At 53.3% G+C, this 26,962-nt stretch overlaps 1 protein-coding gene and 1 pseudogene across 2 annotated transcripts in view; both read left to right on the plus strand.

Annotated features, from left to right (window-relative positions):
- Positions 1-26,962, plus strand: part of LOC308184756 (uncharacterized protein) — a 254,974-nt gene that overhangs the window by 141,773 nt on the left and 86,239 nt on the right. The window lies entirely within an intron of this gene.
- Positions 155-26,775, plus strand: LOC308184839 (ciliary neurotrophic factor receptor subunit alpha-like; annotated as a pseudogene). The gene is made up of 5 exons (XR_013956141.1): positions 155-264; positions 1,069-1,235; positions 6,331-6,494; positions 25,391-25,571; positions 26,640-26,775. The product of XR_013956141.1 is annotated as a ciliary neurotrophic factor receptor subunit alpha-like (transcript).

Here is a 26,962-nt window from a genome sequence, read left to right on the forward strand (position 1 = left end):
ACATGCTTCAAGCTGATGAACACAGCCAGGGCTCTCCTTGAAAAGCACGTCCCCCCTCCAGCTGGGAGAGAAGGGACATCCCCTTATTTAGGATCTGGTGATAAGCCCACCTTGATGAATAATTCTTCTTTCTCTTTCCTCTGCAGCTCCACCAAAAGAGCCAGTGCTGATGTGCCGGTCCAACAACTACCCGAAGGGTTTCTACTGCAGCTGGCACCTGCCCAGCCCCACCTACATCCCCAACTCCTTCAACATCTCCGTCATGTAAGTGCCCGGGAGGGAAGGGTGCAGCAGGGGAAGCACTTGTCCCCCGCAGTCTGGAGCAGGTCCCAAATGGTGCCATGGGTCTCACCTGTGCTGAACATATGGGATCGGTGTCCAAAAAATGGTCCTGGGGAAGGATGTTGCAGGGACATCCAAATTCACTGCTTGGCACTGGGGCTTTGCCTCAAGAAATTCCTATTCACCCAGAGGAGGTTGCCAAAGCCACCAGCTCCCATATCCCCTTTCTGTGCCCCAAAGTCCATCTTATCTCCACCACTTGTTCATGCTGTAAGTTGTGCCTGGTGTTTTTTGGCAAGTTTGGCACAGCCACGCTCCCTTCTGCAGTGTGCCAGCAGTGGCCAGGCAGCAGCGGTGCCCCTCAGCCAGTTTTGGCCATGGCATGGCATCATCCCCCAACCTGGAACAACCCTTATAATGCCATGCCTTAGCTTTTGGGGCTTGTTTCTCCAGCAGAAAGGAGAGCCTGATCCTCCCACAGGAGAGGCAGAACCAGCCCCTGCGGGGTCTCATCCTTGCAGTGGGGTGGGGGAAGAGCAGCAGCAGGCACTGCTTGGGGCCAGCATGAGGACATTCATCCTGGTCTCTGCAGACTTTCAGCCAGGATAACATATCTTCCAGGAGGAAGGCAGCCCTTTGGCTGTGGGGCAGATGGCACATGGGGACCTCGGACAGAGCGGGGACACTGCTCTGCTGCTCCTGCCTCCTCCTCTCCAGCTGTGTTTGTGCATCCCCATCCCAAGCATTGGTCTGTAGGTAACAGCTCTTCTCATCCCTGCTTTCTAGACACGGCACGAGAGAGATGGTCTGCGAGAAGGACATCTTTCCCAAAAACAGGTGTCACATCAGATACCTCCAGCTCTTCTTGACGGTGAAGTACAAGGTGACTCTGACAGTCACGAATGCTCTGGGCAAAAACTCCACCACTCTCACCTTTGACAAGTTTGCCATAGGTAACTTCCGCGGCAGAACTTGGCCTCTCCGAGCCAGTGTTGGGGTTGGCTTGCTCTGTGCACAGCATCTCCTGCCGGAGAGATGGGCCAGGGAAGGGCCAGACTTTCCAGGTGAAGCCTCTGCCTGCCTGTGCGTGAGATGGAGCCATGCTGGCATCCTCCTGGTGCCCCCCCCCGTGGTGGTTTCACCCTGTTGAGCAGCCAAACTCTGTCACAACCACTCTCTCACTTCCCCTCAAAGGAGGAGGGGGAAAAAATAAGATGAAAAGGGCTCAAGGGTTGAGATAAGGACAGGGAGATCGCTCAACAATTATCGTGATGGGCAAAACAGACTCAGCATAGGGAGATTAATGTAATTTATTGCCTATTGCTAACAAGCTAGAGCAGTGAGAAACTAAAAACAAACTAAAAAAGCCTTCCCCCCATATCCGCCCTCTTCTATGTCCTCTCCCCAAGTGGTGCAGGGGAACAGGGAATGGGGGTTGTGGTCAGTCCCTGACGCTTCATCTCCACCGCTCCTTCACGGTCACTCTCTGCCCCTGCTCCACGTGGGGTCCCTCCCATGGGATGCAGTCCTTCCCGAACTGAGCTGCTGTGTGGGCTCCTCTCCACGGGCTGCAGCTCCGGCCCGGGGCCTGCTCCTGCGGGGGCTTTCCATGGGCCACAGCCTTCTCCAGGCCACATCCACCTGCTCCACCGGGGGCTCCTCCATGGGCTGCAGCGTGGAGATCTGCTCCATGGGGGACCCATGGGCTGCAGGGGGACAGCCTGCTCCACCAGGGACCTCTCCACAGGCCGCAGGGGAACTGCTGCTGCATGCCTGGAGCACATCCTGCCCTCCTGCTGCACTGACCTGGGGGACTGCAGGGCTGGCTCTCACTCCTCTCTCCCAGCTGCTGTCATGCACGTTTTTTCCTTTTCTTAAATCTGCTCTCCCAGAGGCATCTTTCATGGCTCAGCTCTGGCCAGAGGTGGGTCTCTTTCGGAGCCGGATGGACCTGGCTCCTGCCAAAGGGTACTGGAGGATGCTTTGTGTAGGATCCCCAGCATGTGGGATTGCTGGCACCTAAGCATGCTGGGGGAGCAGGGCAGGATGCACATGGTCCCATTGGTGGCCTGGTGTTCAGCCTGGTCCTATCCCCTGTGGTCCAGGTCTCTCGTGGCTGCTGAGCAAGCAATTCAGTGCGAATGGTCGTGGAGCGATGGTCGTGAAGCAAGCAATTCATTGAGAAAAGCAGCAAAGCAGGGAGCTGGGCACAGGGATTTTGCCACCATCCAAAGGCAGATCACAGCCAGTACGGTGACAAGATTGTCCATTCTCAAAGAATAGGAAAAATGGGAGAGAGGAGTTCAGGAAGAAGTTGAAAAACAATTTGCTGGTTACACGTGGCAACTACTGGACCAAAGAAACAAAGAAATGAATCCCTGAAGTGCAGCCTGCTGCAGTCAATGCCTTGGATGTACTGCATGTGCCAGTCCTGAGCAGCTGGAAGTGCTAGAGTGCAGTAAGAGGAACTCCGCCAATGTCACAGATTTTTCCTTTCTACCCCAAATCCTGGAAAACATCAAACAAAAATCAAGGTGCCAGCTCTGAACAGAGTGGGGAAATTATTTTGGAGCAGGGACTGTCCTTTTGTGTCCCCACAGCTGTGGTCCATGACCAAAGTTGATTCTTTGATGCACTGCGAATATTTATAACAAGACAAGGAGCTTAGCAGGGAAGCAGTGGAGTTCCAGCCATTTGGGTGTCCTTAAATGGAAATTGTTGTCTTCGTGGAAGATAAACTCCTTAAACAAAGGTAACCTCCAGCCTGCAGGCCCAGGGCAGCAATTAAGCTGCATTTTCCAAGTTCCTTGCATTCCCTCCTGCAGGAGTTCAGGGCATCCTCCTGTAACATCTGCATCCCACCCATGTCCTGCCTGGCTTTGCGAACATCTGGTGCCACTCCTGAACAAAACAGCCAGCACCACCTCAGGAGGAGGAATCTGCCCATCTCCACTCCAGCACACAAGGGCAGTCCCCCCTGGGAAGCACGCCCGGCTGCGAGCCCACCTGTCCTAGCACCGGCACAAGCCGGATTCAGCCCAGGAGCTTGAACCCAGCCTGGTCAGAGGAGCAGTGAGCGAGGCCGGCTGCTAGCATGGGCGCGATATCACTGCCTCTTCCCAGAGAGCCCGGAGGGATGCAGGGGAGCCAGATGTGTCCCAGCGGTTGCAGGGGGGTGAGACCCCCAGCACCCCATGGCAGATGCTCAAAGGCACTTAGGGAAGGGGTGACGGGACAGCGCAGAGCTTCACTGTCTTAATGCCTTAAAATCTCCACATTCTGCACAGCTATGAAATTCTCCTCCTTGGGTTATTTTATGGCTGCTGTACATAAGAAGCACAGAGGCAATGGTGACTGAGCATTTAAGCAGGCAGCTGACAGGCTTAGCAGAGTCGTTTCAGGATGAACTCAGCCACCACAAAGCAACAGCCACATACCCATCACCGAGCTTCTCCTTGTGCCTTCCTGGTGTTGTTTCCAATTAAAAACAAGTGCTCTGCATTAGTACATTTTGCCAGGCAATTCTGCTTGGGTGACTTTGGGTGGGAGGAGAGCCTCAGCCTGCCTGCTCTCCTTGCACAAGCATGTCTGCACCTCGTTGGGATCTCCTCTCTATAGCTGCAAATGCGGCACTGCAGGGGTGAGCATGTGTCCCAGCACAGCTGGTGGCACCCAGCAGATGCCACCGGCATCACCCAGGCTGAGCTCTCATCTTTAAAGTTATGCTGGGCTTTGCTCTGCTACATGGAGGAGCAGAAAAAAAAAATGTCTCAGGACAAAACCGTTGCACTGGCTCACTGATGCCAAAGGACACAGGCATTCGAGGCCAGGCACAAATCCTGCTCTTGTGCCCAGCTTGGAGCCAGGGTGAGCGCAGAGCCATGGCCGCTCCCTGCTGGGACCACCCACTGACCAGTCACAAAAAGAGCCTTGGGAAGAAGTGACCTCCTTTGGTTTTGCTTCTCTCCCCCCCCCCCCCCCCCCCCCCCGAGTCCCCAGCAGAAAATCCCTTTCCCAGCTGCTTGGAAGATGACTCTAATTGAGTGGAAAATGACTGGTGCTTTCTTCTGATATTCCGAGCCGATGCCTTGCTGGTGGTCGCGTGGTGCCTGTTATTAGCAGCCAGCTGCGAGGGGCTGCTCTGTGTTTCCATTTCCAGTGATGGCTGGAAGAGGGTTTCCAGCCCTCTGGCCCCCATCTTTCATCTCTAGGACATCCGGGCTGCCTTCTTCCCTGGCTCACTGCTGGAAATTTTTTTCATAATTATGTTTTCTGCAAAGGTATCAATATTAATAAAGGTGAGTGTGGGGAGGGCAAGGCTGTGCAAAGCCCTGCAGGCATCAGGGCTCCGGTCCTAAGACAGGAGGAGGTGGGAGAGGGGCTGGAGGAGCAGGAGAGGAGCAGGCTTGGAGGCAGAAGAAGGTGTCAGGCAGCGTGGCTGGGGCAGTATGGGAACATTAATGGCCCTCAAGGATGTATCCCCCCCCCTTCCACACAGCTGGCATGAGCATCCCACAGCAAAGCAGGGACAATCACCACAAGGCCAGCATCCCGCCTCCGTAACAGCACCTGCCTTCTAATGGGAGCCTGGGGCAAATTAGCAAGAGAAGATGCACATCATTAAAAATGTAGCATACTGGTAGCATTGATCATTCTGGGCTGGTGAGATGGTGAGAGCAGGCAAGGCTGCAGCTGCCCTGAGAGCTGAGCAAGGGAGGGCACAAGGGCTTGCTGGGTGCTAACCCCAGCGAGGGGGAATTGCACCCCAGAGGAGCTGGGAGTCTTTGTAAATGAGCCAAAGGGTTAATAATGGAGTTTCCTGCCTTACCCCATGCCAGCCTGCTGGGACGCGTCTGTTTAGAAAAAGGGGACAGTGCTCGGGACAGGAGGAAGGTGGCCATGCAGGCATGGGTGCCTTGCCACATATGCTATCCCTGTCCCTTGTGTCACCTTGGGAAAGTTGCTCGATCATCCCCGCTGTCACTCTGGGGCGATTAAGACAGAGCATTGCAGAGGGGCTGCGTGAGGACGAATGTGCCCATCTCTGTGAGGAATTCAGTCCCTGAACACAGGTATACAGTTGCCTAGGCAGAAGGTCAGTTCAATTCATACTACTTAGGGAGGCAGAATTAAATTACCTAGACTGACATTTGGCTAAGACATGGAGTTTAATATCGTTCTTCTCGGAGAAAATGCCAGGGGATATTTAACGGCCGCAGGGGATCCATTTCAGTGCTGGGTGGAAGGACGGGTGCGTGGTGGGTGAGGGGTCAGGCTCAGGTAGCACCTCCTTCAATAAACACTTGTGGTCCTGTGTGAGCCTGCAGAGCCTTTAGGAAAAGCTTGACCTGACAGCAAAAACCAGAGATAACCACTGGGCCCTTTCTCATCCTGAAAGTGAAGCAGGACAAGCTGTGAGCTGTGTCCTGGCCAAATCCCGTGTCTCCTTCTCAGGAATGTTTGGAGATGCTCCGTCAGCTCTGTGGGATAATGTTACATCTACTTTTGTGGCCGCTTAACCAATGCTCAGCCTAATGCCCATCATCCATTATTATTATTACTATTATTGCTTATATTGCATTACTGCCTGCAGGCCCACACTGAAGACAGGGCTCTATTATGCTCGCTGACGTACAGCCAGACAGCCCCTGCCTCGCAATTTGCTCTCTAAATGGACTGGGCAGACAAAAGCCGGGGGAAAGTGGAGTGCTTGTCCCTGTGTGTGGAGCAGGGACCTGGGATGCTGCGGAGGATGAAGGACTCCTTCAAGGTCAAGCACTGGACGAGGTGCAAGAGGTGATGCGGGGCCCTGTGTTCCAGCTCCCACATCTCCACCGTGCTGGAGGGATGTGGCAGGAGCGGCTCCAGCTTTGTGCTCCTGGAGGGGCTGGCACTGCTGTGCCTCACACAAGCCTGGGCAGGAGTCCCACGGACGGGGGAAGACACGTGGGGAGGCAGCCCCAGACATGGCTCTGACCTGACCTGTGGACACAAAAAGGTGTTTTTCTGTTTCACCTGGGCTTTAACAGCCGGACTCTTCTCTTCCAGTAAAGCCAGACCCTCCAGAAAGCGTGGTGGCCTAGCTCGTGCCCAATAACCCCCAGCGGCTGGAGGTGGCATGGCAAAACCCCTCATCCTGGCCCGACCCCGAGTCCTTCTCACTCAAGTTCTTCCTGTGGTATCGGCCCCTCATCCTGGACCAGTGGCAGCACGTAAGTGATGATGAACAGGAGGCAGCGCGGTGGCAACGTGGGGATGTGCTGGCAATGAGTGGTCAGGGACTGAAACACGTCTATTTACTGCTCAAGCAACACAACCCCTTTTATTCCCTTTTTCCCTCCTCCCTTCTCTCTTCCTCTTTCTTTCAAGTCACATTCTGACTACAAATGTGCTCTGCAGGCTCTCCCCTCTCCTTATTTTAATCCGTGGCCTGTATTTATTTTCCATACATATGTTCTATATAAAACTTGCCAATGAGATGTAAAAGGCATTCAAAGTATAAATGTCACTGCATTTAAATGTGCCTCTGCCACATTTAGATTTTGAACTGAAGATAAAATACCGCTCACTGTAACTCAGAGCACAGTTGGTAACGGAGCGGTTGCTGTGATATTATCATCCCTCTTACTTTTATTTCTTGTTTCTTTAAAAAAAAAAAAAAAGTCAGTGAAATCCTTGGCAGCCCAGAGGACGGATTTCATTTGTTAGCTGCAGGAAGATAACGAACAGGCTTTTTTTTTTTTTTTCCCTGTGCGCTGCTTGCATGCTCCACTTGTGAAGGAAAGCAATCTGCCGCTGGATGAGAGGTGCTGCCGCACTGGCATGTCTCATCCGACATCCCCTCTTTCTCTTTGCTGAGTTGGGCCAGAGGAAAGCCAATTAGGCAAGCGTAGTGGTGTTTTGCTTGATGAGCCATTTTGCCCCCCCAAAAAGACAAATAGGAGTCAACACCTGGTCCCTGGGGAGCTCACCTGTGCTGTGGAGCCAAGTGGGATTTTCTGCCAGGCAGCTCTTCTTAGGGAGAAAAATAGCTTGAAAAGGGGATGAGAGGCTTTGTGCCATGCTTGTGTCTCTGTAAGACACTGTCATCCCAGCGGCTTTTTCTCTTTCTGTTGTTTTTCTTTGATAAGGCAGTGACACGGGTCTTGTTTCAGATTGAAGCGTTTTGCTGACAGCTTTCAAAACCAGACAGGGGCTGGGAGAGGTTTCTCCCACTTGTCTCTCCTTGCCTTTCTCTTCTCATGGAGAGGGAGAGAGCAGCCGCCAAGCACTCCGCTGGGGTAAGGCAGCGATGGGGGAGTTTGGATATTCACTTGCTTGGGATAGTATTTCCACTGGGGGGAAATCCACACCGTGGATGGCAGCGCTGCAGCAGCCAGAGCCCTGGGCCCCCTTGATGCGAGCAGCCACAGCCCTGCTTAGCCCACATAGGCACTCTGCAAATGCAGGGATTTGCCCCCAGAAGTGACCCCCATGGCGCTGGCATGCTGTGAGCACAGTCAAGCCGTGCTGAGCTCCGCTTTTCTAAACCTATTGCTCACTGGCACCTTGAGGGTACCTCTGTTCCCCAAAATCCAGCCCAGGAGAGGGAAGGGCATGGCTTGGTGGGATCAAGCCTGGCTCAGCCACCCAGCGTGTCCTGAGATGGTGGTGGGTCTCTCCTTGGAGGGACGGGTGCCTTGAGATAGGATGCAGCAGGACCCATGTTTGCACGGCACAGTTTTAATTCTCCTGGCAGGCTGGGTGCCACATGGGGATGTCCCACATCCCTGTGGGAGAACAGCTACAAGGAGCACCAGGGACTGGCCAGAGCCACAGGCATCCATGCTCACACGTGGTGTTTCTTGGCAGAAGCAGCAACTCTCCTTCCTCCCCTCCATCTCCCATTATCTGTGCAGGGACTGATTTATGCACAGCACCTCGGCAGAGAGGACCGAATGAGCACTAATAGGATCAGATGGATGTTGAGCTGTCGAATACTGTAGGGCCTGATGCAATCAGCGTCTGCTTTCTCCCAGGCTCTTCCTTTTAGGATTTTAATAATGCCAGGCTGTTGTGGTTTAACCCGGCTGGCAGCTAAACACCACACAGCCGTTGGCTCACCATCCCCCCTCCCTCTCTGGGATGGGGGAGAGAAACGAGAAAGTGAAGCCTGTGAGTTGAGATAAAGGCAGTTTATTAAGACAGGAAAATAATAATAACAATAATAATAATAATAATAATAGTATTAATAATAATAATGTGTATGAAACAAGTGATGCACAATGCAATTGCTCACCACCCGCTGACCGATGCCCAGCCTATCCCCGAGCAGCCGGCCCCCCACCCCGGCCAGCCACCCCTATATATTGTTTAGCATGACGTCAGATGGTATGGAATACCCCTTTGGCCAGTTTGGGTCAGCTGTCCTGGGTCTGTCCCCTCCTAGCTCCTGCTGCACCCCCAGCCTGCTTGCTGGCAAGACAGACCGAGAAGCCGAAAAGTCCTTGGCTTGGTGTAAACACTGCTCTGCAGCAATTAAAACATCAGCATGTTATCAGCACTCTTCTCATCCTAATCCAAAACATAGCACCCTACCAGCTACTAGGAGGAAAAATTAACTCTGTCCTAACTGAAACCAGGACAGATATCCACCCCTTATTCCATACCATTTATGTCATGCTCAGGTTACACTCTGTCCAATACATTCTAATTAATCACCATTTTCATCTATGGTATATAGCAACCATGGTAGTGATGACATACAGTATTATATAATAATTAACATAATACAAGTCAACTCATGGGCTATTCTCACCCAGTATTAAATCCCCTTGAGGTACACACCGGACCTCCCCATTCTTTTGCATTACCCACCAAGTGCATCCAGGTCCCTGAGCAAAAGCAATCCCACGAATGGGTTTGCCTTTTCCTGAGGCAGGAGTAGCCCAGGCTGTTTTACCCAGCATGTTTCTTACGTGCGCTACAGGAACTTTATCCCCTTCTACAGTGCGTAACAGGTTTGATTGGGCAGGTCCAGCTCGGTTGGCAGATCCCCTGGTATTGACTAACCAGGTGGCCTTTGCCAAATGCATATCCCAATTTTTGAATGTCCCAGCACCCACTGCTTTCAGCGTAGTCTTTAACAGTCCATTGTATCGTTCAACTTTTCCAGAGGCTGGTGCATGATAGGGGATGTGATACACCCACTCAATACCATGTTCTTTGGCCCAAGTGTCTATAAGGTTGTTTCGGAAATGAGTCCCGTTGTCTGACTCAATTCTCTCTGGGGTGCCATGTCGCCATAGGACTTGCTTTTCAAGGCCCAGGATAGTGTTCCGGGCGGTGGCATGGGGCACAGGATATGTTTCCAGCCTTCCGGTGGTTGCTTCCACCATTGTAAGTACGTGGTGCTTGCCGTTGCGGGTTTGAGGGAGTGTGATGTAATCAATCTGCCAGGCCTCTCCATCTTTATATTTCAGCCATCGTCCTCCATACCAAAGAGGCCTTGACCGGTTGGCTTGCTTGATTGCAGCACGTTTCACAATCATGAATAACCTGTGCTATAGTGTCCATGGTCAGGTCCACCCCTCGATCACGAGCCCATCTGTATGTTGCATCTCTACCTTGATGGCCTGAGGTGTCATGGGCCCATCGGGCTATAAATAATTCACCTTTATGTTGCCAGTCCAGGTCCACCTGAGCCACTTCAATCTTAGCAGCCTGATCCACCTGCTGGTTGTTTTGATGTTCTTCAGTAGCCCGATTCTTGGGCACATGAGCATCTACATGGCGTACCTTTACAACCAGGTTCTCTACCCGGGCAGCAATATCTTGCCACAATGCCGCAGCCCAGATGGGCTTGCCCCTGCGCTGCCAGTTGTTCTGCTTCCATTGCTGTAACCACCCCCACAGGGCATTTGCTACCATCCATGAATCAGTATAGAGATAGAGAACTGGCCACTTTTCTCGTTCAGCAATATCTAAAGCCAGCTGAATGGCTTTCACTTCTGCAAACTGACTCGATTCACCTTCTCCCTCAGCAGCTTCTGCAACTCGTCGTGTAGGACTCCATACAGCAGCTTTCCATCTCCGATGCTTTCCCACAATACGACAGGACCCGTCAGTGAACAAGGCATATTTCTTCTCATTTTCCGGTAGCTTGTTGTACAGTGGGGCTTCTTCAGCACGGACCACCTCCTCCTCTGATGATATCCCAAAATATTTGCCTTCAGGCCAGTCCATAATCACTTCCAAGATTCCTGGGCGACTGGGGTTTCCTATTCGAGCCCGCTGAGTAATCAGTGCAACCCACTTACTCCATGTAGCATCAGTTGCATGATGTGTAGAGGGGACCCTTCCTTTGAACATCCAGCCTAGTACCGGCAGTCGGGGTGCCAGGAGGAGCTGCGCTTCAGTACCGACCACTTCCGAAAGCAGATTGAACTCCTTTATATGCTGCCAATATCTCCTTTTCGGTTGGAGTATAGCGGGCTTCAGATCCTCTGTATCCCCGACTCCAAAACCCCAGGGGTCGACCTCGAGTTTCCCCAGGTTCTTTCTGCCAGAGGCTCCAGGTGGGGCCGTTCTCCCCGGCTGCAGTGTAGAGCACATTCTTTACATCTGGTCCTGTTCGGACTGGCCCGAGGGCTACTGCATGAACTATTTCCTGCTTAATTTGTTCAAAGGCTTGTCGTTGCTCAGGGCCCCATTCAAAAGCATTCTTCTTACGGGTTGCTTGGTAGAGCGGGTTTACAATCAGACTGTAATTTGGAATATGCATTCTCCAAAACCCCACGACACCTAGGAAAGTTTGTGTTTCTTTTTTGCTAGTTGGTGGAGACATAGCTGTTATTTTGTTGATCACATCCATTGGGATTTGACGACGTCCATCTTGCCATTTTATTCCTAAAAACTGGATCTCTCGTGCAGGTCCTTTGACTTTGTTTTATGGGAAAACCGGCCTTCAGAAGGATTTGGACTATTTTCTTCCCTTTCTCAAAAACTTCCTCTGCTGTGTCACCCCACACAATGATGTCATCGATGTACTGCAGGTGTTCAGGAGCTTCCCCCTGCTCCAGCGCAGACTGGATCAGTCCATGGCAAATGGTAGGGCTGTGTTTCCACCCCTGGGGCAGCCGATTCCAAGTATATTGAAATATACCCCTCCAAGTGAAAGCAAACTGTGGCCTGCACTGTGCTGCTAGAGGGATGGAGAAAAATGCATTAGCGATATCAATTGTGGCATACCACTTGGCTGCCTTTGATTCCAGTTCATACTGGAGTTCTAGCATGTCCGGCACTGCAGCACTCAGCGGTGGCGTGACTTCGTACAGGCCACGATAGTCCACTGTTAGTCTCCACTCACCATTAGACTTTCGCACTGGCCATATGGGACTATTAAAAGGTGAATGAGTCTTGCTGATCACTCCTTGGCTCTCCAGTTGACGAATTAGCTTATGGATGGGAATCAGGGAGTCTCGGTTGGTGTGATATTGCCGCCGGTGCACAGTTGTGGTAGCGATCGGCACTTGCTGTTCTTCAACCCTCAGCAACCCCACAACAGAAGGGTCCTCTGAGAGACCGGGCAAGGTAGACAACTGTTTAATGTCCTCTGTCTCTAAGGCAGCTATGCCAAAAGCCCAGCGGAACCCTTTTGGGTCCTTGAAATATCCTCTTCTAAGATCTATGCCAAGGATGCACGGAGCATCCGGGCCGGTCACAATACGGTGCTTTTGCCACTCATTACCGGTTAGACTCACTTCAGCCTCCAATACAGTTAACTGCTGGGATCCCCAGCAGAGCGAGAAGCTGAAAAGTCCTTGGCTTGGTGTAAACACTGCTCTGCCACAATTAAAACATCAGCATGTTATCAGCGCTCTTCTCATCCTAATCCAAAACATAGCACCCTACCAGCTACTAGGAGAAAAATTAACTCTGTTCTAACTGAAACCAGGACACAGGCCTTGGCACCAGAAGATGAAGCCATCCGTGGTGGGAGCGGTGGATCTTATTGAGAGCGCTGCTGGGCAAGCTAGCCATCAGCACACACCCACAGACCCCCCCAGGGGCAGCCCGGTGATGCTTGGGCGTCCAACCCAGGATGTGCAGAGCAAGGGACGTGGTAGGGACCCTTGTCCCCTCTCTGGCATGGCAGAGTGCTTGCAAAGATGCATTTGAACCTCAGCGTCCTGTTGGCCCTCCCTTTCCCTGACTCAGCAGCGCATTTCCGCTCAGATCGCTTAGCAGCTCTCGTGTTGGAGTTTGTTCTGGGAGTTATTAGCGTGCGCTCTGGGATTTATTAGCACAGAGAGATGATGAGCGTCCATTTGTGTGGGATAATCCTCACACCAGAACCATTGTGCTACCTCGCAGCAGCTCCGCCAAACCTGGCCACTGTTATGAACAGACTCGCATACGAAGTCGGTCTGTTAATAAATGTTATTAATCACAGAATTTATTAATTAATTAAGTAAGCAAGCAGAAGCAAAGCAGCGCTGGGCGGCCGGGGAGTTCCGACTCCGCAGCGGCGCACAATTTTCCTTCTCTGGGGGTGCTGTTTTATAGTATCCGAGTTCCAGCTTGTCCGGGCTTGTTGAACCAGCTACGGCTATGCAGTCCAAAGGGGGGGGGGGGGGGCTGCTTCCTCTCTTTGGTGCTCACGTGTTGTGCTAATGTTTGGGTGGGGGGGAGTGAAGTAGCAGACAGGATGTCTTGCGATGGGGTATTTCACAGAGTCTTTGTGCCTGTTCAAGGATGTTTACCCAACACCCCCCCTTCTTGTTATCTGCCTAATAAGCCTCCCCTTCATTGAGGCAACATTGTGCAACCTTATCTCCCTCGCAGATTCCCAAATTCCTTACAGATAGTTAGCAAATCCCCCCCCTCCCCAACTTTGTCATCATATATCAAGGTTCTATTATGATCAGGAAGCTCTGTCCCAACCTCGTGTAAAATACTATCTGTTTTATAACCATCTTATCCCTTTTCTTTTTTTTATTTCTTTATACAATGAACAAATACATCTTACCCATTACAGCCACCAGCATTTCTTGGCTGTTCAGGACACAAATGTGGCATAACCAGACTTGGTGTCACATCAGGTGGATGCTGACTCCCCTCTGCACCACTGGCACAGAGCTTGCCCAGAAAGCTGAGCAATTTCGACAACACACTCTTCCCTTTCTGGAAGAGGGGCTGGCAGTTTCTTTCCTGCCAGAAGAGAGATGGGATATTTGTAGCCTAAACAGCTGATTTTTTTTTTTATTCTCTCCTTGTGGCAGAATCTCACGTTCTGTCTCCTAAATATAAAACGTTAAATGTTTAGGGTATCCTTTATTTTTCTCCTGCTTTTAAATTTGTAATTCAAGCCAGATTAGCGTGGTTTCTTTTGTTTTATAGCCCCATCCTGGCCCCAGGCAAGCTCTCCTAATGCTCTCAGATGTTCCTCTAATGGATTCCCTAGGCTGGAACTGGATACCCTTTCCTAATGGGTTGCTAATAGCCTATTTCTGGTTTTACAGGCTCCTTCGGTTAACTCACTACAGCAGCCATCTCCGCACTCACAGGCTGGCTCCCCGCAAGCATGGCTGCAGGAGGGCAGGCAGCTCCCCGGCCGTGCGCACGTCCCCGCAGGTGGCTGCATGTCCAGGGATGTTCCAGGGGACTTTGGGGAGCCCAGGATGTCTCGTGCACCAGATTGCTCCCACTGGGAGCTGGGTCAGGACCTCCTCATTCCCGTTTCTTACAGAGACGGCATGCGCTGAGCACTGATGGGCTCAGTGCACGGGCTGGGAACCTGGTGGTGCTCAGAGGTACTTCTTGAGCCGGCGGCCAGGCCAAGGGAGGATTTCCTCTGGTGAGTTGCCAGCAATTTGCAGATGCCCTCGTGAAGTCTAATTGAACCCATTGGTCGTGCTGATAACATGAAATGTTAATGAACCGTGAGGTGGGCTGCACCTCAGATCTTGAGATTTGCAGTAAAAGGTCATGAGATATTGAAAGCTAATAATGCGGTTGGGTTCTCTCCTTCCTCTTCTGTTTTGGAAGCATTAGAGCCACATACGTGAGCAATTGCAAAGGCTGGAAATATAGAAGAGCAAACATAGGCCCTCACACCATGCTGGGATATCAGGAGCTGGGACCACGAGCAGGGGTCTGTGCAGGGACTGCTGCAGGGTGACAGCTATGGCAGGTTTAGGGACATCTCCCCAGGCAAAGCAACATATTTGGTCAAATGTGTGAATCACAGGCTGACATAACCCATAAGTATGTCCTAACACATACCTGCATCATAACCCACAAGTATGTCCTAATGCATTCCATGTCAAGCAAGAGGAGGGAAGGCAATCAGTGTGACCTGCAGCCACGTCCCCACCAGGGTGGCAACAATGTCACTTTGCATTGGGCACACTTCTTTGCGCCCATTTGCATCCACCGTGCAGCTTTGCCTGCACTTCCATTCCTCTCCAGGCAACCTTGGCAGGGGGGGTCACCCTGACCCAGCGCTGTTACAGCTTCACACCTGGTAGCTTTTACTGTAGCACTTCTCTCCCTTCCCCTCCCAGCTGAAAAGTCAGTGATTAAAAAAGGAAAAGGAAAAAAAAAAAAAAAAAGGAGGGGGGATTAATAGGAAGGAGTGAAATGTTGAGGCTGAAATCGTGTCACTTGCAGCTCAGTATGGGATAGGTAGGGCTAGAGGAGGCTCCAGAGGAGGATGAGGGTAGGAGACATGTCTGCTGTATTCCCCCAGTCCACTGCATCAGCCCCAGCAGCAGGAGGAGGCTTTTGCATGGTAAATGCATCTTGCACTGCCTGGAGAGTGGTGCCAAGTGCCCCAAGCATCCCAGACCCCATCCTCCTGCGGCAGCAAGCAAAGCGAGCTCAGACAGTTGTCACTTGGCAGGAGGGGAAGGCACAACTGGAGAAAGAGTCCCGTTATTAACGAGATTACAGCTGTGCTTTCAAAGATGCTCTTTATTTTAAGCCAGAAGGGAGCCATTCAGCCTCATCTGGTGTGAGACAAGCCAGGCCGCGGAGGAGCCCTGCAATATCTTGTCCTCCCAGGCTGATGGCTGGGACTGAGCGGCACAAAGCAGTGGTGCAGCAGCCTTTTCGGTGGGGTGACAGCAGGGACAATGGCTCAGACCCCGCTGGGCTCTTCAGCTACCCGGCTGGCAGAGGGGAAGCAGAGGGGAAGGAGGGTCCTTCACTTTTCCCAGCCTTACAGTTATTCCAGAGACCGAGGAGAAAGTTTTGTCTGGAGTTAGCCAAACTGATTCCCGCAGTGCTGCAGAAAAAGAAGGCATTTAGAGGTTCTTTTATGAGTAATTAATGTCACACTTATTTGATCTCCAGACATGGCTGTGAAAGGGGAAAAGCAAAACCTCTTTTTGCCACTGGCTACATTGTTTCACAGGTACCAGTGGCTGTTTGCTGTGACCCAGCTCTGGGGGTGTACTGGTTCCAGTTAGGACAGAGTTAATTTTCCTCCTAGTAGCTGGTAGGGTGCTATGTTTTGGATTAGGATGAGAAGAGCGCTGATAACATGCTGATGTTTTAATTGTTGCAGAGCAGTGTTTACACCAGGCCAAGGACTTTTCAGCTTCTCGCTCTGTCCTGCCAGCGAGCAGGCTAGGGGTGCAGCAGGAGCTGGGAGGGGACAGACCCAGGACAGCTGACCCAAACTGGCCAAAGGGGTATTCCATACCATCTGACGTCATGCTAGACAATATATAGGGGTGGCTGGCCGGGGTGGGGGGGCCGGCTGCTCGGGGATAGGCTGGGCATCAGTCAGCGGGTGGTGAGCAATTGCATTGTGCATCACTTGTTTTCTTACACATTATTATTATTAATACTATTATCATTATCACTATTATTATTATTATTGTTATTATTATATTCCTGTCTTAATAAACTGTCTTTATCTCAACTCACAGGCTTCACTTTCCCGTTTCTCTCCCCCATCCCAGAGAGGGAGGGGGGAGGGTGAGCGAACGGCTGTGTGGTGTTTAGCTGCCGGCCGGGTTAAACCACAACAGTCCTTTTGGCGCCCAACGTGGGGCTCGAAGGGTTGAGATATCTACAGACTTGACCTGAGTGTGTTAAACTAAAATTGGTATAAGTATTGGACCTGCTTAAGAGTTGCTAGTCACGATGTTGATTGCCTTAATCTCCGGTCTGCTGTACCTGTATTCCAAATTGAGTTTTATGGTGCGTTACTTTCTGTATGTGCTCCCTGTTGCACTGTTTATCCTTTCCGGGCCCTGGTTTAAGATTGTTATGGTACTGTGCAGTGTAACAATGGCTTATGAAATGATGAAATATCTGGTCACGACTCTAACCTGGTATTTGTACTCAGCACTGACGTCGACTCTATACTTTGGAAACCATATCTCGGAAACTATTAGCAATTACACCTATTGCCTGTTTTCGTCAGGGAGCCAATCTGTGAAGGGGACAGGGGAAGACATGTTTCCCTACCTGTTCACTCTCCCTTTCTCCTTCACCACCACCCTCTTATCCCCCGAGCTAGTTACGGTGGTTCTCCGAGATGTTGAATATCCTTGGGATACTCAGACCAGCCTGCTCTTGTTGTTATGTCTCCTGAATGCGCTTCAGGTTTTGTTGAGGGTTAAACAACTACTTAGGAATCTCATCCGGAGATCTGTCTTGAGGCGGGATAGTTGCGAGTGGCAGGGAGTGTGGGAGGATATGGGCAGGTTTCTAGAGCAGTGGTCACCTCCAGTGTTTTGGACATTCACCCCTGACCAACTGCAAAATCCTAAAAAGCTGGCAGAATGCTTGAAAAAAAGGTGTCATGACTCTGGCAGTTCCAAAGTGACACAAATCACTGTAGCGTGCTGGGGTCGGGCTTGTGCCTATCGAGCTGCAATTGATGCTACTAGCAACCTAGCTCCAGCTCCTGCAGCCGCTCCAGCTCCAGCTCCCGCAGCTGCTCCAGTTCCAGCTCCTGCAGCCGCCCCAGCTCCTGCAGCCGCTCCAGCTCCTGCAGCCACTCCAGCTCCAGCTCCTGCAGCCGTTCCAGCTCCTGCAGCCGCTCCAGTTCCTGCAGCCGTTCCAGCTCCTGCAGCCGCTCCAGTTCCTGCAGCCGCTCCAGCTCCAGCTCCTGCAGCCGCTCCAGCTCCTGCAGCCACTCCAGCCCCTGCGGCAGCTGCAGCTCCTGCAGCTGCTCCCACTCCTGTGTCTGGGTCAGAGAAACGAGCTGTAGCAGTGCAAGTTGCCCCTGTAGACAAGGTGAAAAAATGGTATAGAGACTCAGGTCGTTTAGAACGCAGACAGTCTTCTGCTAGGTCTAGGTATAGAGAAGACGAGGCTGGGCCATCAAAGGTGCAGGAGGATGAAGATGAGGATGAGGATGTCGAAAAATCAACAGTAACTACCCGAACCCTATACCAGCGTGAGCTACGAGATGTGCGAAAAGATTTTGGTCGCTGTATCGGTGAGCAGCTTGTCACTTGGCTGCTCCGGTGCTGGGACACCGGAGCCAATTGTGTGGAATTAGAGGGCAAGGAAGCCAGGCGGCTGGGATCCCTTGCTAGGGATGCATGTACTGACAAAGCAATTGGAGATGGAGCACGATCTCGCAGCCTCTGGAGGCGTCTCCTGTCAGCTGTGAAGGAAAGGTATCCCTTCAAGGAAGAACTTGTATGTCTACCAGGCAAGTGGACCACTATGGAGAAGGGAATTCAGTACCTGAGGGAATTAGCCGTACGGGAGGTGATTTATAGGGACCTAGACGATGCACAAATATCCGCAGATCCAGATGAAGTCCATTGTACACGACCCACGTGGCGGAAGTTTGTACGGAGTGCACCATCATCATATTCCAGCTCATTGGCAATAATGGCCTGGAAAGAGGATGAGGAACCCACAGTGGATGAAGTGGCTAAAACACTCCGGCAGTACGAAGGAAACCTCTCCTCTTCCCTGCAGGCCTGTGTCTCGGCTGTGGAGAAACTCTCTGAAGAGTTCCACCAGCTAAAAGAGAATACTTTGGAGAAACTTTCTGAAGAGGTCCACCAACTTAAAGAGAATTTATCTTCCCCTCCACCTGAACGAACCAGTGTCCACCAACTAAAAGAGAATACTTTGGAGAAACTTTCTGAAAAGATCCACCAACTTGAAGAAAGATTATTTTCCTCCCCACCTGTACAAACCAGTGTCTCAGCTATTAGGGGTAAACGTTCATCTATGCAAGGAAGACAATATGGTGGGTACACACACCACGCCACCCTGTGGTTTTACCTACGTGACCATGGAGAGGACATGAGAAAATGGGATGGAAAATCTACTGCGACCCTAGAGGCACGGGTACGTGAATTGCAAAAGAAAACAATTGGGAAAAAGGGGTTCTCTGAAACGTTTGCTGCTCCAACTTCCAGCAGGCAGTCCTTTAAACACAGAAACAAAGATTCTGACCAGGACTAGAGGGGCCCTGCCTCCAGCCAGGGGGAGGAAAGGGACAATCGAGTTTATTGGACTGTGTGGATTCGATGGCCTGGCACGTCAGACGCGCAGAAGTATAAGGCTTTGGTAGACACCGGTGCACAATGTACTCTAATGCCATCAAGCTATAAAGGGCCAGAGCCCATCTGTATTTATGGTGTGACGGGGGGATCCCAGCAGTTAACTGTATTGGAGGCTGAAGTGAGTCTAACCGGTAATGAGTGGCAAAAGCACCGTAGCAGCTCTGGGGGTGTCCTGGTTCCAGTTAGGACAGGTTTAATTTTCCTCCTAGTAGCTGGTAGGGTGCTATGTTTTGGATTAGGATGAGAAGAGCGCTGATAACATGCTGATGTTTTAATTGTTGCAGAGCAGTGTTTACACCAAGCCAAGGACTTTTCAGTTTCTCGCTCTGTCTTGCCAGCGAGCAGGCTAGGGGTGCAGCAGGAGCTGGGAGGGGACAGACCCAGGACAGCTGACCCAAACTGGCCAAAGGGGTATTCCATACCATCTGACGTCATGCTAGACAATATATAGGGGTGGCTGGCCGGGGTGGGGGGCCGGCTTCTCGGGGATAGGCTGGGCATCAGTCAGCGGGTGGTGAGCAATTGCATTGTGCATCACTTGTTTTCTTACACATTATTATTATTAATACTATTATCATTATCACTATTATTATTATTGTTATTATTATATTCCTGTCTTAATAAACTGTCTTTATCTCAACTCACAGGCTTCACTTTCCCGTTTCTCTCCCCCATCCCAGAGAGGGAGGGGGGAGTGTGAGCGAACGGCTGTGTGGTGTTTAGCTGCCAGCCAGGTTAAACCACAACAGGGGGTTAACCCTGGTTTGGGGCAGGACAAAGCCCACCAGGAGCCAGTCCCCCCGGGGCTGCAGAGAATGAAGGCACCTAAACCAGCAGCTACCCATATAACGTGAGTGAATCCCACAAAGCTCATCGCAGCTTGATGGCAGCACCTGGCCTCATCCTCCTGGTCCTGGCTCCCCCATTATCCAGGATAACCTGGGGAGACCCCCGAGGAGGCACGATGCTTGGCAGACCCAAGCTGTGCTCTGGCTGGTCAATCGTGGCTTCTCCTTCTGCATTCCCCTGCTTGCAGGTGGTGGAGGAGGCTGGGTGAGCAGATGAGCTTCAGCCCTACAAGAGACAGTGGGCTTCTTTTATTCTGGGGAAGCCAGGCTTGCCCAGGATCAATATAACACCTGGGGTAGGTGTGTGGTCTCTGCACTAGCATACACGGAGGGTTTGGTGCTCACTGTATCCACATTTTCTCCTCTCCAAAACTCTGATTTTCCCTCTGACTTGAAGCCCACCCATCCCAGCTAAATCTGGGAATATTAGTGGTGCATCAGCAGATGACAGAAGGGGACAACCTCAGGTTGCCAGCCTCGCAGGTGTGCACAGAGACTGCCTCTCCATATCTGAAAGGACGGGGGTGAAGATGGCAGCAAAGGGGATTGTCCTTTGATGTGGAGCAATGGATTTCTTTTTCCAAGGAGGAAGGGAAATATTTAGGCTGTATATCCATTCTGGGGACAGTTTTCACATCCCCTTAGCCTTGGGGCAGGTGATGCTGCTGGGAGGGCACCTGGGGGATCATCCAGCAGGAGCTCAAAGTCTGTTTTTGGGTTTGCTCAGTCCCAGCCTCACAGGTCAGTGCTGAATCCCACTGTGGGACCAAGGGCTGCCAGCATCCTCGTCACCCAGGGGGGTGGCAGGGCCACCCTTCCTGCAGTGGGTTGCCCCCTTCCTGTGCTGGGAACAGCACTGGGGAGCCGGAGGTGTTAAGGAATGGAAAGCAGAGCTGCAAACACATTTTCATGTGGGATGCAGAGAGAGGCATCAGATCCCCCCCCCCATCACCCCCTCCACTGCTTTCCAACACACCCCAGCCCCCAGCACAGCTGCCAGGGCAGGGAGGGTTGAGGTTCTCCCTCCCTGCCTCCTTTCAAAGGCCATCTGGGCTGAGGGAGCCCAGGAGCTGCTGTCCCAGGGATGGGGACCTGCAGCATCTCTCCTACATCTTTGTCACCGATGAGCACAACTGGGACTGGGGGACTGGGACATGGCACACATGGATGTCCTCCGGGATGCTGTGGAGGTCCCCAAGCCCCCTGCCTCCCCACCACATGTGGATTGGAAGACCAGCTTGGCCAGGAGTGCAGGGAATCCTCCCCTCCACCTGCCCTGGCTGCCTGGCCCATCCCATCCATGTGATGGTGGCCACGGGCTTGTCCTGCAGCACCCACGCTGCCCAGGCTGTGGGTGGCACTGGCCAGTCCTTGGCACCGGCCTTTATCTTCCCAAATGGGCTCATGGGGTCTGTGGCCATGGGACAGGATGGGACACCAGCCCATGCTGTCCTAAGCAAGCTGTCGGCTTAATTACTGTGTTCAAGGGCTTTTTTTTTTTTTTTCATTTCTTTCTCTCTCTCTCTCTCTCTCTTTTTTTTTTTTTTTCCAAATGCTAATAGCTCTGCATTGCACTGGCTACTGATCCCTCATTAATCTGGGCAGCGCTTCACAGCCAGCCGGAGTGACGTTTCGCAGGTGCACAAAGGCAGGCTGCAAAATGCAGACCCCCTGTCCAAAAAAAATTACCATGCACGGCCTTCCTCCAACTTTTGTCTCTGTGTGGCAGGGATGCGGATTAAGGAATTTCTCCCTCTCCCTTTGATGCTGTGTGTCCGTCCATCCCTCCACAACCTCCTCAGTCTGTTCCCCCCCCCACCTCTCCCTGTCTGTGTCCAGTTGGACCTGCTCCCCGTGTGCTTTCCCATCTGCTGCTGCTGCATTTCTGTGCTCAACCACCCAGGGACTTCTCAGCCACCACAGCAAAGCTGCCCCCTCTTGGATGCATCCCCCATCTGCCCAGCTCAGAAATGCCACTTGCAAACCCTGAGCTACAGCTCAGGACATCCTATATATGGGGAGAGATGGATGCCATAGTCTATGCCTGCCCTTTTTATCTGCTGTCTAAAGAGCTTAGGGCAGCATCCTAATTCCACGAGCAAGATGCTCCAGCCTGAGTCCTAGGGAACATCCTCACAGGCAAGGCACAGCCTTGACCCCATCATGCCTCCAATGTTCAACTGCAAGCACTCAGCTACAGACTGGCTGCACCCTGGGGGTGGCAGGAATTGCTCCCAAGTGGAAGGGAGCTGGGAGGCTCTTCGGGCTGGAGAAAATGGAGCAGCAGCCAGCAGGACCTCAGCAGGGTTGCTCTGACCCTGGTCGGAGAGCAGGCAAGACAGCTCAGAGGGTGACAAAAGCCCCAGAGAACCCACAAGGCAGCTGGATAACCCCAGTACGTCCTCCCAAGCCCCCTGCTCATTCCCTGCTTCCTAGCCCGGTGGGATGATCTGCTCCTGCCTGGTTCTTGCTTTCCCCAGCCAGGCTTGAACCGTGCAGCTTCAGGCTCCTGCTGTCCCCACTAGCATGATGACCTGGCCATGCTCCAGGACATGCGTGACACATGGATTTAACCTGAAGGACAGGGGAGGTGATTCACAACCCACAGGTTGGTTCCTGTGCTGCTCTACATCTCTGGGTGCCTGGGTCATGAAGGTGTGTCCCCATGAGAAGCAGCTGCAGAGGTTGTCCCCTCTGGTCTGCTGGGCACAGTGGTGAGTGCCCAGAGCCTGACCCTGCTGAGCACCCTGATCCAGCTTGGGTTTGGGGCAGAGGAGGGCTGGAGCTGGGTGGGGTTAATATGGGGCTCGGCCAACACCCAGTGCAGCTTGGAGGCATGCTCAGCCACATCTTGCAGGAGGGACTGGCATCCTCCTTTTCTTTTCCCCATCCTCCCTTATGCCCAGACCTCCTAGAATTTCCCTTTTCACTTATCCTGTAAGTAAAATGGGCTAAAACCCTTTTCCTACGGGACAGGATGGCTCTGCCCACTCCGGGAAGCGAGCATCCAATGCTGGGAATAGACAGTGCCAGGGACCCATGAGCCACTAAACAGGACTGCTACAAGCCTGACCCTGTTTCTGAGATGAGAGGCAGCACATGTGATCCCAGAGCTGGCTCTCTGCCTCTTCAGCATGCTGGAAACACGGGAAAACCCAGCATGGAGCCATATCGGGGTCTGGGGGCTTGCCTGCCCCTGCCCCATGCAAAGCACCCTCCATGCAGGCATTTCCCTGTGCAGGTGGCTGCGGCCACACCCTGCCCCTTGGGTCGTTGTGGGCTGCCTCCCGCCCATCCCTGGGATCAGTGTCACACTGGGGTGGCCCTCAGCAGCCTGCAGCCATGGCCCCTTTCATCTCGCCATCATCCCAAATGAGCGGTGACACCCGGCACTGCCATGGCATGGCTCCAACCGCTCTTCCTGACATCAAGCGGCGGGGTGACGGGGGACAGGGCACGGGGGGGACAGGGAGCAGGCACCATGGCATGCTCTGACCTCTGAGCCTAGCCTAGGAGTAGCAACAGCTGTGCTGGAGCAGTTTTAGGGCTGTTTTAGGCCTCAGGATCATGATTGGAGTGTTAAAGGCACCCATGGTGGCTCAACCCCCAGAGCCTGGCTGAATAATGCGAAACGCTGTGGCTGCTTCCAGCGCTGAAGCCTGCAGAAGGACCCTAAAACCTGCAAGCTCTTTGCCTGGGACGCCAAATAACTGCCAGCACCACCTCTTTGCACTGCACCAGCACCAAGCCCTGGGTGCAAGGAGAGGCAGAGCTCAGCGTCCCCCCCATACAACCCCAAAAATGCATCAGTGGGACAGATGCACACCTTTCTTCCTGCTCCCCTGTGGGTTTGGTAGCAGCTTTGCACCCTGCGGTCAGTGGGAGGCCTTTTGCTCCGTGCCGGCAGATGTGCTGCAGATGTGGGGCTCTGAGCTGGCCAGGCTGGGCTGTGCGAGCAGCCGGGAGCGCAGAGCCTGGTGTGCAGCAGGCTGGATGTGGCACTCGAGGAGGGAATGAGGGCAGAAAGGCTTTCACCCACAGAGAGAAATGCAAAAGTGTCCCCCTCCCTGGTGGGGATCTCCAAAGTGGCTGTAAAAGCTGGGGGGTGAGGTTTGTATACCAGAAGGATTAAATCTGCGCTGGGGTGTTGAGCATGCTGTGTAGGCGAGATGGGAAAAGGACTGCTTATTTCTCAAAGGGGGTTCCTGCCTTTGTGGTACCCCTGCGAGGAGCAGGGTGATGGCACTGAGCATGCCAGTTGCTAGCCAGGCAGTGTTGGTGTGTCACACACCTCCCTGGCGGGGTGCTGCCATGTCACACACCTCCCTGTGTGTGCACAGTCACTGTGCCAGGGCATCCTTGTCCCATGGGGAGGTTGGCTGTGCTGTGCCCCGGGTACCCCAGCAGTGCAGCCCTCCTGGCTTGTTTCTCTTTAGTGTATGGGATGCGATCAAAGACCAGGCAGAAATTTTCAGCTCCATCTTGCTCATGTTGTTGAACCAAGCTCTTAATAAAACTCAGCTGTCGGTGATCCCTGGGGCAGTGGGATGCTGCGCCGCAGTCTGCTCCTGGCAGCATCACCCACCTTGCTGCTGTCTCCTGGGCACTCTTGCCCTGAACCACCCCATCTGCTCCTCCAACTGCACTCCAACTGCAAGCCCTGGCTGGGTGCTGGGGCTCACTGGGCACGAAAGATGCTGTGGCACCTGCCCTGCTTCATGTCCCTGTCCCTGGAGCTGGACAAAGCCACTGGGACCTCGACACCATGCTTGGGCTTGAAGCCATCAGCAGGTTGGGAGGCCAAGCACCATGCCCTCCCTCCCCCCAGAAGATGGGCTGCATCAGACCCCTCATCCCCCCAGACATGTTTATTATCAGCACGTGTCGGCAGAGAAGACAGTTTGCATAAGCCAGGCACGGGGGAAGGAAGAGGCTGCTCAGAGGGGCGCCCACAGCCACACAGGGGTTGGATGCCCCCGTACCCCACACACAGGCAGGGTGGATGGGAAACTAAGCCAGTAGGGTATTAAAGTGTTCACTTAAGGGTTCACAGCGGTACACAGCACAACCTCTGCAATGTGATCCTACAGTGGTCCCTTCAGTGACCCCAGAAGCCCCGAGCAGCCCGTCTCCGTCCCCAGCAGGTCTTGTGGGTGCTGAGCTTTCCTCTGCTGTCAATTCTGTGTGGGTCCCACTGCCACGGGTGCGTGGTTCCCAGAGTTCCAACATGTCTGAGCAGAGCCTGCCCACACATTTACTAGTTTCTGGTGACCTCTAGAGGACGTAGCTCCACTCTGGCTCTGCAAATCTGGGAGCAGGACGGAGCCTCGCTGCACTCTTGGCTTAGCTGCAGCTGGAGCATCTCCCCCTGCACCCCTGTGCTGGGCTCAGTGCTCATGCCTCTGGCCAAAACCACCCCAGAAAAGCCTCCAGGCTGGTTCAGAGGATGTCAAGGGGCATGCGGGTGAAAGGGCTGACTCCCCACCTGTTGCCTTTTGTGCACAGCCAGCTTCAAGCCCAGCCCTTAACACCCTTGTTTTGCCTTTTTGCTGGAAGAGCCTGATAGTCTCACTCACATAAGTGCCATGAGATCTCTTTATCACCCTCTAGCTGGGCTAAACCCCCTGATTGCCTTACACCTCCCAGTGCTGGGGGGCTCCTCTGGCTGCCCCCCACCCCTCTGGGCTGCTCCCCCCGCACTGAGCTGACCCCGCACCCTACTGCCCACAGGTCGAACTGTTGGATGGGACGTCTCACACCATCACGGACGCCTATGCGGGCAAGGAGTACATCATCCAGGCGACCACCAAAGACAATGACATCGGCACATGGAGTGACTGGAGCGTGGCTGTCCATGCCACCCCTTGGATGGAAGAGCCCAAGCACCTCACCACGGAGGCCCAGGTCACAGGTAAGACCCCCCTCTGACACAAACACCCTGCACCTGGGCATCTTGGGGTCCCCCAGCCCTGGGGGTGCCACAGCCCTTCAGCCCATACCTTCACCCCCACTGTGGCCCCAGCAGCAGGTCAGACAGTGGCCCACGAAGTGCTGACTCAGCTTGTCTGCCTCTGGCATCCTACTCACTGGGATGCTCCAAGCGCAATGGGGAAGCTTGGGATTTATTATTATTCGCTGGAGTGCTGCCCCCCTCCTTCTCCAGTCCTACCTCCCCTCCACACCTCCGACCCCGCACAATGGCTCAGAGCGATGCCAATTAGAAATAAAAGCCACGAACAACCCTCTGTTTCTAGGAAAGGGCTGGGACCGTGTCCAAATGCATGTTATCAGCGCTCAGCTTCCCAAAAGGATGGGAGCAGGCCCTGCGCCGGTTCCCCCAGCTGGCACCAGCTGCAGGCTGGCTGGGAAGCACTGGGGGCAGGCAGGGAAGTGCCGGGAGCCGCTCGGTGCCAGGGACATGTGTGTGTGTGTGTGAGCACACACAGGGTGCTTTTCCAGCCAGGAGTGCAGGCACAGCTGGCCAGATGTGCACACGGGGAGGGGGAGTGTGGGCAAAATGCAAATGCTACCTCTGATGGCACCAAGAGCACAGGGTGGGGGTCCCTGGTCCAAGTATGGGGCTGGGTCCCAGCAAGGTTTGGATTGGATTGACAGCAGGTGGCTGCAGGGCACAAGGCAGCTCGGAAGAGGACACACAGGACTGGGGACCCAGGGGTGTGCCATGTCCAGACCCTGCTGGATGGCATTGAGACAGGGCTGGGGACAATGCTGGCAGGGGTGGCTGCAGGTCCTGTGCGGGGCCAGGGGAGGACCAGCATGGGCATGGCACACACTGGGACCTTCTGTGTCCTGTGTGAGAGCAGTGAAAGTCCCATGGACCACACTATCCCGTCTCATCGTCCCAGCCACCCAGTTCAGCAAGCGAGGGGTAATTTGGGGACAGGAAGGTGCCCTGTCCCCGTGGGATGCATCTTGGGGTGCCCCGGCTCCCCTCTCCACCTGTTCTCCCTCCCCACAGAGACGACCAGCGCCAGCACCTCCTATTTCGTGCCACCCCCCACCACTAAAATCTGTGACTGGTGGGCAGTGAGGCCGTGGCAGTGTGTTGGACAGCTGGACTGGTCTTGGCTGCTTATGGTGTCCTCTTTATTTAGTGAGTATGCCCCAAATTGGGAGCATGAGAGATGGGGTTGGGTGCTGGGGGGGGGGGGGTCATGGAGGGCCCAGGGGCTCTGACATGGTTGGGAATTTGACTGCTTTTCCAAATCAGGCGTTCTGGCGGGAATATCTCAAAATGGCTTTTCAAACATTTTCCGCAAAGCCTGCAAAGGGGTTGGGTTT

Source organism: Anser brachyrhynchus (genome assembly GCF_964034855.1).
Source record: "Anser brachyrhynchus genome assembly, chromosome: W".
Taxonomy (NCBI): domain Eukaryota; kingdom Metazoa; phylum Chordata; class Aves; order Anseriformes; family Anatidae; genus Anser; species Anser brachyrhynchus.